Source organism: Orcinus orca, chromosome 5 (assembly GCF_937001465.1).
Source record: "Orcinus orca chromosome 5, mOrcOrc1.1, whole genome shotgun sequence".
Taxonomy (NCBI): domain Eukaryota; kingdom Metazoa; phylum Chordata; class Mammalia; order Artiodactyla; family Delphinidae; genus Orcinus; species Orcinus orca.
In genome coordinates, this window is record NC_064563.1 from 102,199,978 (window position 1) to 102,215,245 (window position 15,268).

A 15,268-nucleotide genomic window follows, 5' to 3' on the forward strand; every position below is an offset into this window, starting at 1 on the left:
ATGAAATTCCTGAGAGCTGGGTAGCAAAGAGACTTCAGGGAGGAGCTGGCATTTGAGCTAACTGTGGAAAGTAACATTGGGATAGATGAGTGATGAATAGTACAACAAGGGAGGAAATGTATACAACTAGGGAAGGCACAGGAATATTTGGGCGATGGTGAATGGCCGGCATGACTTAAGTGAAGGGTCTGTGTAGCAGAACAATGAAGCTAAGCAGCAGGAAAGGAGAGACGGAGTCAGCCCGGGGGAGGCATTAAATGTCACCTCATAGTCTGAACTGTATACTGTAGGCAATGAGGAGTCATTGAAGACTTTTGAGCAGTAGAATGGCATGATGGAAATGGCATATTATTAAGAATTTACTTTTCTTTGAATAGGCTCTTTATAGTAGCTTTGCATATAAATGCTTGCCAGTATGTCCAGGGCCATTAGCATACTTAGGAACAGAGAAAACAGAGCGTCTGTGTCCTGCAGACTTGGAAGTCTGGGTGAGGTAGCAGAAGCAATGGTGGTCCTCACCCAGAGTGTCCCTACAGTGTCCTGGGTGACTGTAAGAAGGCAGAATGGGAAGGCAGAATTCTCCCAGGGTGTGGCCAGGATGATAGATGGGATTAATGTGAAGGGTGGAGCTGCTCTGTGTGTCAGAGGAACCAGTCTTTTCTTCACCTGTTGTAGCTTTAATGTTGTCAAAAAGTATCAGTCCCGAGATAATAGGTCTGATGTAGAGATCCTTGCGTTTTCAATGTTCCTGGATTAGGAAACAATGGACCCTGGCATTAAAAACTATACCATCACATCTATGGGTTTTTTTTTAATACTTTGAATTATTTCCTGTGTGTTACCCTTGGCAAATTTCAAAGTCCAATTTTTCCTGCCACTCCTGAGGGCATCAAAATGCAAATGAACATGGCTTTGGGGCTAAACAAAAATCACTGATGATTTGAAGTTCGATGTACAGAAATGTATTCACCATCTATCAAATGACCCACGAGTCAGCAGCCTAAGCTTCTGCTAAGTATCACCAAATATGATCTTGGACCACAAGGCACTTACAATTGCCAGCTCTCCTAGGACATATAAAGTAGGGTTTTATTTACAAAAATTGAAAAGGCTCAGAGCACAGAAGAAAGGCACACCTCTCTTGCATTCCAAAGGAACTTTGGATTCTGTGAGTCACTGTTTCCCTGTTGGCCCAGATGGTGGAGAGCTGACTGACTCCGGTGATCCCACAGATGACTGCCTCACAGCTCCCGCTGGCTTTATAAAGAGCACTGGACACAGAGTCAGGAAATATGGGGTTTAGTCCCAGCTGGGTCACTAATGACCCATGAAAACTTGGGGCAGATGTTTTATCCTTTTTGGATTCAGGGTCTGTATGTAAAATAAGGAGGCTTAACTAGGCATTCTCTAAAGTTCTTTTCACCTTTTAGATGCCTGCTCTGTACTAGTTGGTAGATGCTTCTCTTACTCAACATGCCCATGAAGCCAACCTGATATTCAGTGATACACGTGCTCAATTTTAGGCACAGGAGTAAGAACTCATAATACATTAGTCCAGTGTTTGCTACAAGGGGGTCACACCCCAACATTAAACCTGGTCTGTATTCTACATAGAGAATCCCCAAAGGTGGAATATACCGTTGTCACTTAACAGTAACCATTGTCTCTCTAGGTCTAGGACTTGGCAGAAGTCTCCCAGATCTAGCCATCAGCCTCTAAACCTTGAGGCCTTTTAACTTTCTTCTTCTGAATCAAGTAGTAATTCTCCTTTTGATTGATGTAAATGTAACCAGACCACATAGAGCCCCAGATTCTGAAAATTCTATTCCTTGTGCCAGATTTGCTTGATGTCCAAATACATTGATTTGATTTCCTAAGAAGCTCTCTACTCTTCTCCCACTGTGAATTCTTCCCTCTCCCTCGTGCTTCACCTCTTTATTTTTTTAGTTAGGAAAACTTTGATTGCCCTTTTCAATATAGACTAAATTATTATAGTTCTTTGTAGTTTCTCAAACTAATAGACTTTTACTAGGATCTCTGAACCTTTTTCCAGCTCTTACCCTCCCCATAACCAGTGACACCTAAAGTCACTCCATTCTTTTTCTGTTTCTTGAAAAATTTCATTGTAGGAATTCTCTCACGGGGGCAGTGCAATGAAGAGGGAGAAATATAGTCCAGGGATTTTTTTTTTTCTTACTCAAGAGTGGAAAAGTAAAAACTTTCCAAGGTAATAGAGAAATGTAGTTCACTCTTACCATGTGCCATCTTTGATCCTATCTAAAAAATGGGAATGTCTTGACCCTAGACCTCCCTTGCTGAATAATTTGTAATTCTGCTTTATTTTCTATCCTCCACTCTTTCTAATTGTGGTTTACTCTCTTATGCTCTTATTAATATTTACCTCATGTTCAATTTTAATAAATCACATGTTTCCTGCTCTGAATTATATCTTATACAACCAAAGATTTTCACGAAAAACTCCAATTTGACAGGCAAAAATGTTTGTCTGAGATAAGAGGGCTAACAGTTTTCCTGACCTTAGACTGGCACGTCCTATCGCCAAATCACCTGACTGTTGCTCCCACAGCAGTCATCCTAAACCCAGCAATGATTATGTCATGTCTTCGTTCAGATACCTTTAGTGACACCACACTATTTATAAAGAAATCCATATATTATACAGCACAGGGAATATAGCTAATATTTTATGATAACTATAAGCGAAGTGTAACTTTTAAAAATTGTGCATCACTATGTTGTACACCTGAAACTTTCATAATATTGTAAATCACCTATACCTCAATTAAAAAATTCAAATTCATCTTCTGGCATTTAAGACCCCACTCCAAGATTCAAGCCCAATCTTCACTTCCAATTTCATTTATATACCCTGTGCTTCAGCTAGGGGAAAAAATTTGCTTTTCACAATATCCGTGCGCTCAGCTCTTCATCTTCTATGTTATGGTCGATGGAGCGCTGGTTGCCAGATCAATATGGACAATTGCTCAAATTCTTTATTACTTCAGAACCGCCTTCTTTAGGAAATGTTTTCTGATCCTTTTTCTGAACCTCCCAGGGAAATTGGTACTTAAGACATTTTCCACTGTTTACTATTTTATTCCATATACTCACTTATTTTCTCCTCAAATTAATTGCTCCCTCCTTGAAGGCTTAACCTTTTCTTCCGCTGAAAAGAAATATATATTGACTACATCTGCTAGGCCTAGCATAGCATAGGTAGTCAATATATATTTGTGAATTGTAGGACATTTTATTTTTGGCATTTTTGAGTGTTTTATTTACATCAAATTGGATAAAATGTGTGTATTTCTCAGACAGAAAAGACATGTCGAGGTAGAAATGTACCTTTCAACTATTCATGGGTACACAAGTACACTGGGGAGATTGTAAAAGTGCAGACTGTGATTCAGTAGGTCTGGTGGGCCTGAGTTCTATTTTTTTTTTTTTTAATTTGTACATGTAACTCTTCCTTAACGTTTTTTTTTGTTTTTCTTTTACATCTTTATTGGAGTATAATTGCTTTACAATGGTGTGTTAGTTTCTGCTTTATAACAAAGTGAATCAGTTATACATATACATATGTTCCCATATCTCTTCCTTCTTGCATCTCCCTCCCTCCCACCCTCCCTGTCCCACCCTTCTAGGTGGTCACAAAGCACCGAGCTGATCTCCCTGTGCTATGCGGCTGCTTCCCACTAGCTATCTATTTTACATTTGGTAGTGTATATATGTCCATGCCACTCTCTCGCTTTGTCACAGCTTACCCTTCCCCCTCCCCAGTTCCTCAAGTCCATTCTCTAGTAGGTCTGTGTCTTTATTCCTGTCTTACCCCTAGGTTCTTCATGACATTTTTTTTTCTTAAATTCCATATATATGTGTTAGCATACGGTATTTGTCTTTCTCTTTCTGACTTACTTCACTCTGTATGACAGACTCTAGGTCCATCCACCACATTACAAATAGCTCAATTTCATTTCTTTTTATGGCTGAGTAATATTCCATTGTATATATGTGCCACATCTTCTTTATCCATTCATCCGATGATGGACTAAACTTAGGTTGTTTCCATCTCCGGGCTATTGTAAATAGAGCTGCAATGAACATTTTGGTACATGACTCTTTTGAATTATGGTTTTCTCAGGGTATATGCCCAGTAGTGGGATTGTTGGGTCATATGGTAGTTCTATTTGTAGTTTTTTAAGGAACCTCCATACTGTTCTCCATAGTGGCTGTACCAATTCACATTCGCACCAGCAGCGCAAGAGTGTTCCCATTTCTCCACATCCTCTCCAGCATTTATTGTTTCTAGATTTTTTGATGATGGCCATTCTGACTGGTGTGAGATGATATCTCATTGTAGTTTTGATTTGCATTTCTCTAATGATTAATGATGTTGAGCATCCTTTCATGTGTTTGTTGGCAGTCTGTATATCTTCTTTGGAGAAATGTCTATTTAGGTCTTCTGCCCATTTTTGGACTGTGTTGTTTGGTTTTTTGTTATTGAGCTGCATGAGCTGCTTATAAATTTTGGAGATTAATCCTTTGTCAGTTGCTTCATTTGAAAATATTTTCTCCCATTCTGAGGGCTGTCTTTTGATCTGGTTTATGGTTTCCATTGCTGTGCAAAAGCTTTGAAGTTTCATTAGGTCCCATTTGTTTATATTTGTTTTTATTTCCATTTCTCTAGGAGGTGGGTCAAAAAGGATCTTGCTGTGATTTATGTCATAGAGTGTTCTGCCTATGTTTTCCTCTAAGAGTTTGATAGTTTCTGGCCTTACATTTAGGTCTTTAATCCATTTTGAGCTTATTTTTGTGTATGGTGTTAGGGAGTGATCTAATCTCATACTTTTACATGTACCTGTTCAGTTTTCCCAGCACCACTTATTGAAGAGGCTGTCCTTTCTCCACTGTACATTCCTGCCTCCTTTATCAAAGATAAGGTGACCATATGTGCGTGGGTTTATCTCTGGGCTTTCTAACCTATTCCATTGATCTATCTTTCTGTTTTTGTGCCAGTACCATACTGTCTTGATTACTGTAGCTTTTTAGTATAGTCTGAAGTCAGAAAAGAAGAAGTAAAGCTGTCACTGTTTGCAGATGACATGATAGTATACATAGAGAATCCTAAAGATGCTACCAGAAAACTACTAGAGCTAATCAATAAATTTGGTAAAGTAGCAGGATACAAAATTAATGCACAGAAATCTCTGGCATTCCTATACACTAATGATGAAAAATCTGAAAGTGAAATCAAGAAAACACTCCCATTTACCATTGCAACAAAAAATCTAGGAATAAACCTACCTAAGGAGACAAAAAAACTTTATGCAGAAAATTATAAGACACTGATGAAAGAAATTAAAGATGATACAAATAGATGGAAAGATATACCATGTTCTTGGATTGGAAGAATCAACATTGTGAAAATGACTCTACTACCCAAAGCAATCTACAGATTCAATGCAGTCCCTATCAAACTACCACTGGCATTTTTCACAGAACAAGAACAAAAAATTTCACAATTTGTATGGAAACACAAAAGACCCCGAATAACCAAAGCAATCTTGAGAATGAAAAATGGAGCTGTAGGACATTTTTTGAAAATTAATCATTAAATCCTTTCTTATCTTTCTCTATTCCTAGCCCCTTTTACTCCATTTGACTCAAAAAAATTTTAGAGCTGCTAGTATGTTTCTAGCAGGGTCATAGAAACCGGGGTTCAAAAGACCATTATAGCTTGGTTCCCATTTTTGCGGAATTTAAACAGTCTTGTTGGGGAGACAGAGATAACTAGGCAATTTCCATGCAATATGGTCAATACTATGGGTGAGCTAAGTTCTGGGCACCACAGGAGCTCAGAGAAGGTCCTTGCTCATGAGGGCAATCTTTGGTGGTTACTCTAAATGCTAGAATGGCATCAAGAAGCACACAAAAAAGGAAAGCTTGGTCCTTCTCTGTGCCTGCTGGGGGGAAAATGCAGTGATACGCTTTGTGTTTTTGGTGTGGGACCAGGAGGATCAGTCTGCCTGTTGACCTGAACACTGAGCCTTCTTGCCTGGCAATTCAGTCAATGTGCAGTGCTTATTTGAGTAGATGTGTTTCAATATTGCTTTGAAATAAAAGAAAAAGGGGACCTGAATACACTCTCCCGGTATACACCATCACACACTAAGAGTTTAGACTGACTAAATGAAGGAATAATAGGCTGCACCTCATGCTGAATGCACTTAAGAATTGGTGCTGGGCTTCTCTGGTGGCGCAGTGGTTGACAGTCCGCCTGCCGATGCAGGGGACACGGGTTCATGCCCTGGTCTGGGAAGATCCCACATGCTGCGGAGCAGCTAGGCCCGTGAGCCATGGTTGCTGAGCCTGCGTGTCCGGAGCCTGTGCTCCGCAACAGGAGAGGCCACAACAGTGAGAGGCCCGCATACCGCAAAAAAAAAAAAAAGAGTTGGTGCCACTTGTCTTTGGATGCTCTGTGATGGCTGGACACCACCTCAGGGTATCTGGTTCCCATCTATTTCCTTTAAAGGCAAACATCTTCCAAGATAGCCTTAGAGAGTCTCCATGACAACAAAGGCAACAATTTAGAGTTCTATGCTGGCTTCTGTATTATTCATGAATTTATTTCCTAAATGTGGGCATATAATGGTTGGCCACTGTAATTTCTGCTTAGGGCCACCACATGGTTTTGTTAGCACACTCAGTGTGCCAATATGAGATCTCTTCGTATCTGGTAGTCCACTCATTTTCCTAGAAGGAAAGTCACAATCTTGGAGTTTCACTCTATGTATAAGGAAATAGGCAAGTCTATTTGCAAGATAACATTAAAAACATCACAGCTATTGACATGTGGGTAAATGGGCTCTAGATCACTACGTAAGGGAATGGGAAAACAAGTGGCCTGTTAAGAAGTGAGACTTAAATTCCTGTGCAAAAAGTGGCCAGGTCCCATGGAACTCTTGTAACTTGCTACTTATAGTTTTGGTCCTGTTGGATTTTGGAGGTGTCTGTGTCATGCTATCTTGGTTTCATCTTATTTTTCATATCCTCATTTCTTCCATGTTCCAATTTCTTCATTTTCCTAGTTTTCAATTAAATTTAATTTTGTTGTATGTCTTTTGTATCCTTTCTGGAACCTTCATTTTTATTACTTTCTGTGCTGGATTTCTTTCCAGAGAGTTTCAGGTAGGTACTCGGATCACATCTGGCCGTCTGGCACAGGAAGAACACTGTTCAGGATCAGATGGACTTCCCTGATCCCCACTTTCTCTACAGCTAGACCAAGAGGGTTTCGTACTGGACATTTCTGAAGTTAAGCCATGTTTATATCAGCAGACATGGATATTACTTGTTATTTTAATTTGTGTAATCTTTTCTTTACTTCTGCCTTCTAGATTATAAATTTCTCAAACTGAGAAGTCAAAAAGTCTACGAGATCCTTGAAAGCAGAAATCTCTGTTGCTCAAAGTACCAGCATAGGGCTAAGTGCACTAATAAACACGTGTTGATTTGTTGTGTTTTCAGACTTTGAAGATGGCACATCTTTAAAATCCATGAATATATTTGCATCTGACTATTTCTCTTTATGACAAAAGTAGTTATAGGCATATTATTAAAAAATAATGAATTGTAGGTATTTGGGACCCTCTTCTTAGATCCCAACCTGGGTCATAATTTTTGAAGGAGGAACGGTATCACTGACTTTACTCATAAATAAAAAATCCCGCAGAGACCTTCAAGATGGCAGAGGAGTAAGAAATGGAGATCACCTTCCTCCCCACAAATACATCAGAAATACATCTACATGTGGAACCACTCCTACAGAACACCTACTGAACGCTGGCAGAAGACCTCAGACCTCCCAAAAGGCAAGAAACTCCCCACGTACCTGGGTAGGGCAAAAGAAAAAGGAAAAAACAGAGACAAAGAATAGGGACGGGACCTGCACCAGAGGGAGGGAGCTGTGAAGGAGGCAAGGTTTCCACACACTAGGAAGCCCCTTCATGGATGGAGACTGTGGGTGGTGACTGCGGGTGGCGAAGGGGGAGCTTCGGGGCCGCAGAGCAGAGCGCAGCCACAGGGGTGCGGAGGGCAAAGTGGAGAGATTCCCGCACAGAGGATCAGTGCCGATCGGCACTCACCAGGCCAAGAAGCTTGTCTGCTCACCCGCCGGGGCCAGTGGGGGCTGGGAGCTGAGGCTCGGGCTTCGGTCGGATCGCAGGGAGAGGACCTGGGTAGGCGGCGTGAACAGAGTCTGAAGGGGGCTAGTGCACCACAGCTAGCCGGGAGGGACTCCAGGGAAAAGTCTGGAGCTGCTGAAGAGGCAAAAGACCATTGTTTCGGGGTGCACAAGGAGAGGGGATTCAGAGCACCACCTAAATGAGCTTCAGAGATGGGTGCAAGCCACGGCTATCAGGGTGGACCCCAGAGACGGGCATGAGACGCTAAGGCTGCTGCTGCAGCCACCAAGAAGCCTGTGTGCAACCACAGGTCACTGTCCACACCTCCCCTCCCAGGAGCCTGGGCAGCCCAACACTGCCAGGGTCCCGCGATCCAGGGACAACGTCCCTGGGAGAATGCACAGCGTGCCTCAGGCTGGTTCAATGTCACGCTGACCTCTGCCGCTGCAGGCTCGACCTGCATCTATACCCCTCCCTGCCCCCCGGCCTGAGTGAGCCAGAGCCCCCGAATCAGCTGCTCCTGTAACCCCATCCTGTCTGAGCGAAGAACAGACGCCCTCAGGCGACCTACATGCAAAGGCGGGGCCAAATCCAAAGCTCAACCCTGGGAGCTGTGCGAACAAAGAAGAGAAAGGGAAATTTCTCCCAGCAGCCTCAGGAGCAGCGGATTAAATACCCACAATCAACTTGATGTACCCTGCATCTGTGGAATACCTGAATAGACAACGAATCATCCCAAAATTGAGGCGGTGGACTTTGGGAGCAGCTGTAGACTTTGGCCATGTCACTGACAGGATCTTGGTGCTCCAGCTGGGTGTCAGGCCTCTGCCTCTGAGGTGGGAGAGCCGAGTTCAGGACACTGGTCCACCAGAGACCTCGCAGCTCCATGTAATATCAAATGGTGAAAGCTCTCCCAGAGATCTCCATCTCAATGCTAATACCCAGCTCCACTCAACGACCAGCAAGCTACAGTGCTGGACACCCTATGCCAAACAACTAGCAAGATAGGAACACAACCCCACCCATTAGCAGAGAGGCTGCCTAGAATCATAATAGGGTCACAGACACCCCAAAATACACAGCCGGATGAGGTCCTGCCCACCAGAAAGACAAGATCCAGCCTCATCCACCACAGCACAAGCACCAGTCCCCTGTACCAGGAAGCCTACACAACCCACTGAATCAATTTACCCATTGGGGACAGATACCAAAAACAACGGGAACTATGAAGGTGGAGCCTGCGATAAGGAGACCCCAAACACAGTAAGTTAAGCAAAATGAGAAACCAGAGAAACACACAGCAGGTGAAGGAGCAAGGTAAAAACCCACCAGAACAAACAAATGAAGAGGAAATAGGTAGTCTACCTGAAAAAGAATTCAGAGTAATGATAGTAAAGATGATCCAAAATCTTGGAAATATAATGGAGAAAATACAAGAAACATTTAACAAGGACATAGCAGAACTAAAGAGCAAACAAACAATAATGAACAGAACAATAAATTGATATTAAAAATTCTCTAGAAGGAATCAATAGCAGAATAACTGAGGCAGAAAAACGGATAAGTGACCTGGAAGATAAAATAGTGGAAATTACTACTGCAGAGCAGAATAAAGAAAAAAGAATAGAAAGACTTGAGGACAGTCTCACAGATCTCTGCGACAACATTAAACGCACCAACATTCGAATTATAGGGGTCCCGGGAGAAGGGAAAAAGAAAGGGAGTGAGAAAATATTTGCAGAGATTATAGTTGAAAACTTCCCCAATATGGGAAAGGAAATAGTCAATCAAGTCCAGGAAGTGCAGAGAGTCCCATAAAGGATAAATCCAAGGAGAAACACACCAAGACACATATTAATCAAACTATCAAAAATTAAATACAATTAAAAAATGTTAAAAGCAGCAAGGGAAAAACAACAAATAACATACAAGGGAATCCCCCTAAGGTTAACAGCTGATCTTTCAGCAGAAACTCTGCAAGCTAGAAGGGAATGGCAGGACATATTTAAAGTGATGAAAGGGAAAAACCTACAACCAAGATTACTCTACACAGCAAAGATCTCATTCCGATTCGATGGAGAAATTAAAATCTTTACAGACAAGCAAAAGCTAAGAGAATGCAGCACCACCAAACCAGCTTTAAAACAAATGCTAAAGGAACTTCTCTAGGCAAGAAATACAAGAGAAGGAGAAGACTTACAAGAACAAACCCAGAACAATTAAGAAAATGGAACATACATATTGATAAGTACCTTAAATGTAAGTGGATTAAATGTTCCAACCAAAAGACATAGACTAGCTGAATGGTTACAAAAACAAGACCCGTATATATGCTGTCTACAGGAGACCCACTTCAGACCTAGGGACACATACAGACTGAAAGTGAGAGGATGGAAGAAGATATTCCATGCAAATGGAAATCAAAAGGAAGCTGGAGTAGCAATCCTCCTATTAGACAAAATAGGCTTTAAAACAAAGACTATTACAAGAGACAAAGAAGGACACTATATAATGATCAAGGGATCAATCCAAGAAGGAGATATAACAATTGTAAAAATTAATGTACCCAACATAGTAACACCTCAATACATAAGGCAAATACTAACAGCCATAAAAGGGGAAATTGACAGTAACACAATCATAGTAGGGGACTTTAACACCCCACTTTCACCAATGGACAGATCATCCAAAAAAATAAATAAGGAAACATAAGCTTTAAATGCTACATTAAACAAGATGGATTTAATTGATATTTATAGGACATCCCATCCAAGCACAACAGAATACACTTTCTTCCCAAGTGCTCATGGAACATTCTCCAGGGTAGATCATATCTTGGGTCACAAATCAAGCCTTGGTAAATTTAAGAAAATTGAAATCATATCAAGTATCTTCTCTGACCACAATACTATGAGACTAGATGTAAATTACAGGAAAAAATCTGTAAAACATAAAAACACATGGAGCCTAAACAATCCACTACTGAATAATGAAGTGATCGCTGAAGAAATCAAAGAAGAAATCAAAAAATACCTAGAAACAGTAAAACAGAAACTATCACACCATTGTAAAGTAATTATATTCCAATAAAGATGTTTAAAAAAAAAAGAACATGTAAGAAATGCTACCAAAAAAAAAAAAAATTCCTAGAAACAAATGGATACAAAATTAATGCAGAGAAATCTCTTGCATTCCTATACACTAATGATGAAATATCTGAAAGAGAAATTAAGGAAACACTCCCATTTACCAGTGCAATGAAAAGAATAAAATACCTAGGAATAAACCTACCTATGGAGACAAAAGACCTTTATGCAGAAAGCTATAAGACACTGATGAAAGAAATTAAAGATGATACAAACAGATGGAGAGATATACCATGTTCTTGGATTGGAAGAATCAACATTGTGAAAATGACTTTACTACTCAAAGCAATCTACATATTCAGTGCAATCCCTATCAAACTACCAATGACACTTTACACAGAACTAGAACAAAAATTTTCACAATTTGTATGGAAATACAAAAGACCCCGGATAGCCAAAGCAATCTTGAGAAAGAAAAACGGAACTGGAGGAATCAGGCTCCCTGACTTCAGAGTATACTACAAAGCTACAGTAATCAAGAAAGTATGTTGCTGGCACAAAAACAGAAATATAGATCAATGAAACAGGATAGAAAGCCCAGAGATAAACCCATGCACATATGGTCACCTTTTGATAAAGGAGGCAAGAATATACAGTGGAGAAAAGACAGCCTCTTCAATAAGTGGTGCTGGGAAAACTGGACAGCTACATGTAAAAGAATGAAATTAGAACACTCCCTAACACCATACACAAAAATAAACTCAAAATGGATTAAATACCTAAATGTAAGGCCAGACACTATAAAACTCTTAGAGGAAAACCTAGGCAGAACACTCCATGACATAAAGCACAGCAAGATCCTTTTTGACTCATCTCCTAGAGAAATGGAAATAAAAACAAAAATAAACAAATGTGACCTAATGAAACTAAAAAGCTTTTGCACAGCAAAGGAAAACATAAACAAGATGAAAAGACCACCCTCAGAATGGGAGAAAATATTTGCAAATGAAGCAACTGACAAAGGGTTAATCTCCAAAATTTACAAGCAACTCATGCAGCTCAAAATCAAAAAAACAAACAACCCAATCCAAAAATTGACAGAAGACCTAAATAGATATTTCTCCAAAGAAGACATACAGATTGCCAACAAACACACGAAAGGATGCTCAACATCATTAATCGTTAGAGAAATGAACATCAAAACTACAATGAGGTATCACCTCACACCAGTCAGAATGGCCATCATCAAAAAATCTAGAAACAATAAATGCTGGAGAGGGTGTGGAGAAAAGGGAACCCTCTTGCACTGTTGGTGGGAATGTAAATTGATACAGCCACTGTGGAGAACAGTATGGACGTTCCTTAAGAAACTAAAAATAGAACTACCATATGACCCAGCAATCCCACTACTGGGCATATACTCTGAGAAAGCCATAATTCAAAAAGAGTCATGTAACAGAATGTTCATTGCAGCTCTATTTACAATAGCCAGGACATAGAAGCAACCTAAGTGTTCATCGACAGATGAATAGATAAAGAAGATGTGGCACATATATACAATGGAATATTACTCAGCCATAAAAAGAAACGAAATTGAGTTATTTGTAGTGAGGTGAATGGATCTAGAGTATGTCATACAGAGTGAAGTAAGTCAGAAAGAGAACAACAAATACTGTATGCTAACACATATATATGGAATCGAAAAGAAATTAAAAAAAAGATTCTGAAGAAACTAGGGGCAGGAGAGGAATAAAGACACAGAGGTAGAGAATGGACTTGAGGACATGGGGAGGGGGAAGGGTAAGCTGGGACTAAGTGAGAGAGTGGCATGGACATATATACACTACCAAATGTAAAATGGATAGCTAGTGGGAAGCATCCACATAGCACAGGGAGATCCGCCCGGTGCTTTGTGACCACCTAGAGGGGTGGGATAGAGAGGGTGGGAGGGAGATGCAAGAGGGAGGACATATGGTGATACGTGTATATGTATTGCTGATTCAGTTTGATATAAAACAGAAACTAACACACCATGGTAAAGAAATTTTACTCCAATAAAGATGTAAAATAAAAATATCCCTCCTTTCATGCTGTTAGCATACCTTCTCATGAGGGGAAAGAGTTGGCCTGTTACTCATTACCACTTATTTTTGGACCCACAGTGATGACTGGATACCTTAAGCATTTGGTCCAGGTGAGAATCTAATTTTCTTTCCCCTCTGAATAATAATAATTCTCTGTGGGACTCTGGTGCCTTGGAATATTAATAGGTGTTATATGTATGAAAAAATACTTCCAATACATTTATGTTTCAGAAATTCTGGATTATTAAAATTAGATAGAGTTATTTACAGCTGGGCTATTCCAAGCTTCCATGGCTAATGTGTTTTTTTCAAATTCCAGAATGCAGATGTTATACATAGTGTTTTCTAAGACTATTTGAACCTACCCACACTGAGCCACTCTTTCCCCACTCTTTCCAAGGGACTTCTCACAGAACTAGTGCTCTGTGGGCCCTAAATTGGGAAATCCTGTCAGAGAAATTGCCACAGCGGCACCACCAGGACCAACACTCATACCAACATCACCACTCCCTCTTAAGTACAGATAGCACTTGATGCTTTTTGGAGCATTTCCACATGTATTATCTCATGTCATTTTCATTAGCTGTGATTAGGGTAGGGCAAGTATGAATTTATCAACCTAGTAGATGAGAAAGGAGACACATTATCCCAATAGTTGCTGCTGTAGTGTGTCAGAGAATTCCTGAGTTGCTTAGGGGTAAAGAGAACACAGGTCCATGTCTAGAAAATCCTTGGAAGTATAAAGAGTAGGATTTTTCTCTGTTTTTTTATTTTGCAAACATTTTGCTTCCTTTCAGCGCCCTGCCCAGAAGAAACTCTTCTACTGCGTGAGGTGATATCCATATGATTTCAGACACTGTCCCATGTGGAGGGTGATACACTTCAGATGGTTTGACTCACTGTCAGTGTGCCAAGTGCATTTGCCTATGTAAAACAGACCGTAATACAATTGGGAGAAAATTGGAGGAAAAGGTTGAAATTTGACCAAAGCATTTCATTCATAACAGAGAATTTTATACGGATTTGTTAGAAATTCTGAACACAGACCACTCATTGGGATGCTCTAGAAACTTCTCTCTGTCCCCAATTTGTATTTGGAAATTCATATATTTTTGATGTGTGTAGTCTGCACTAAATTTCCATAACTGTTTATGATTTTCTCCATTTGACACTAACATGAAGCTACTTTCAATGGGTGGGTGTAAACAACATGTTGTGGGCAAGCAGAAGTTAAATAGAAATTACCTAAGTCTATAGACTTAGTTTAGTAACCAGAATTTTTTGTTTCTTGTTTTCCTTTGAAAGGACATTTGGAGAGAGACAGAGAGAAAAGGGCTTGTGAGTAATGGGAGTGAGTCTTCCAGACAACATTTCTCTAAAAAGGCATTCCTCCCTATACCTAATCCATTTTTCTCATTTACATCCCTCTTCCTTTGAAGCAAAAGCCATTAGTGTTGTATAAAGGCAGTGAGTGGTATCAAAGAGACTCATTTCCTGATGTCCCTGAATGGCACAGATTTAAGCAAAGCCATTAACAGCAGAAATAAAAAAAATAACCAAAATGAAAAAATACCTAAGAGCAATAGAGTTCTTCCATCATAGTTTAGGCAATGACCTTTGAACACTTGCAGGCTGAGTGCCTACAAATCTTTGTAGAATCTGCCCTGACACCAAAAAGAGACAGTGCAGTGTGGGATGCTGAAGGACCAATCTAGGCCAGGGACCCTGACATTCTATAGATCTCCTCTATGTCCCTGCTGGAGGATCAGGGTCAGCTTGGCTATGATACTTGCACCATAATCAGTGGCAGGATAGTGGGCCAAGGGGCCCTCTTGAACCTTTCAAGACTGAGGGGGCATACCTGGAGAAACCAGGCTAAAGGTTGATCTGTTAG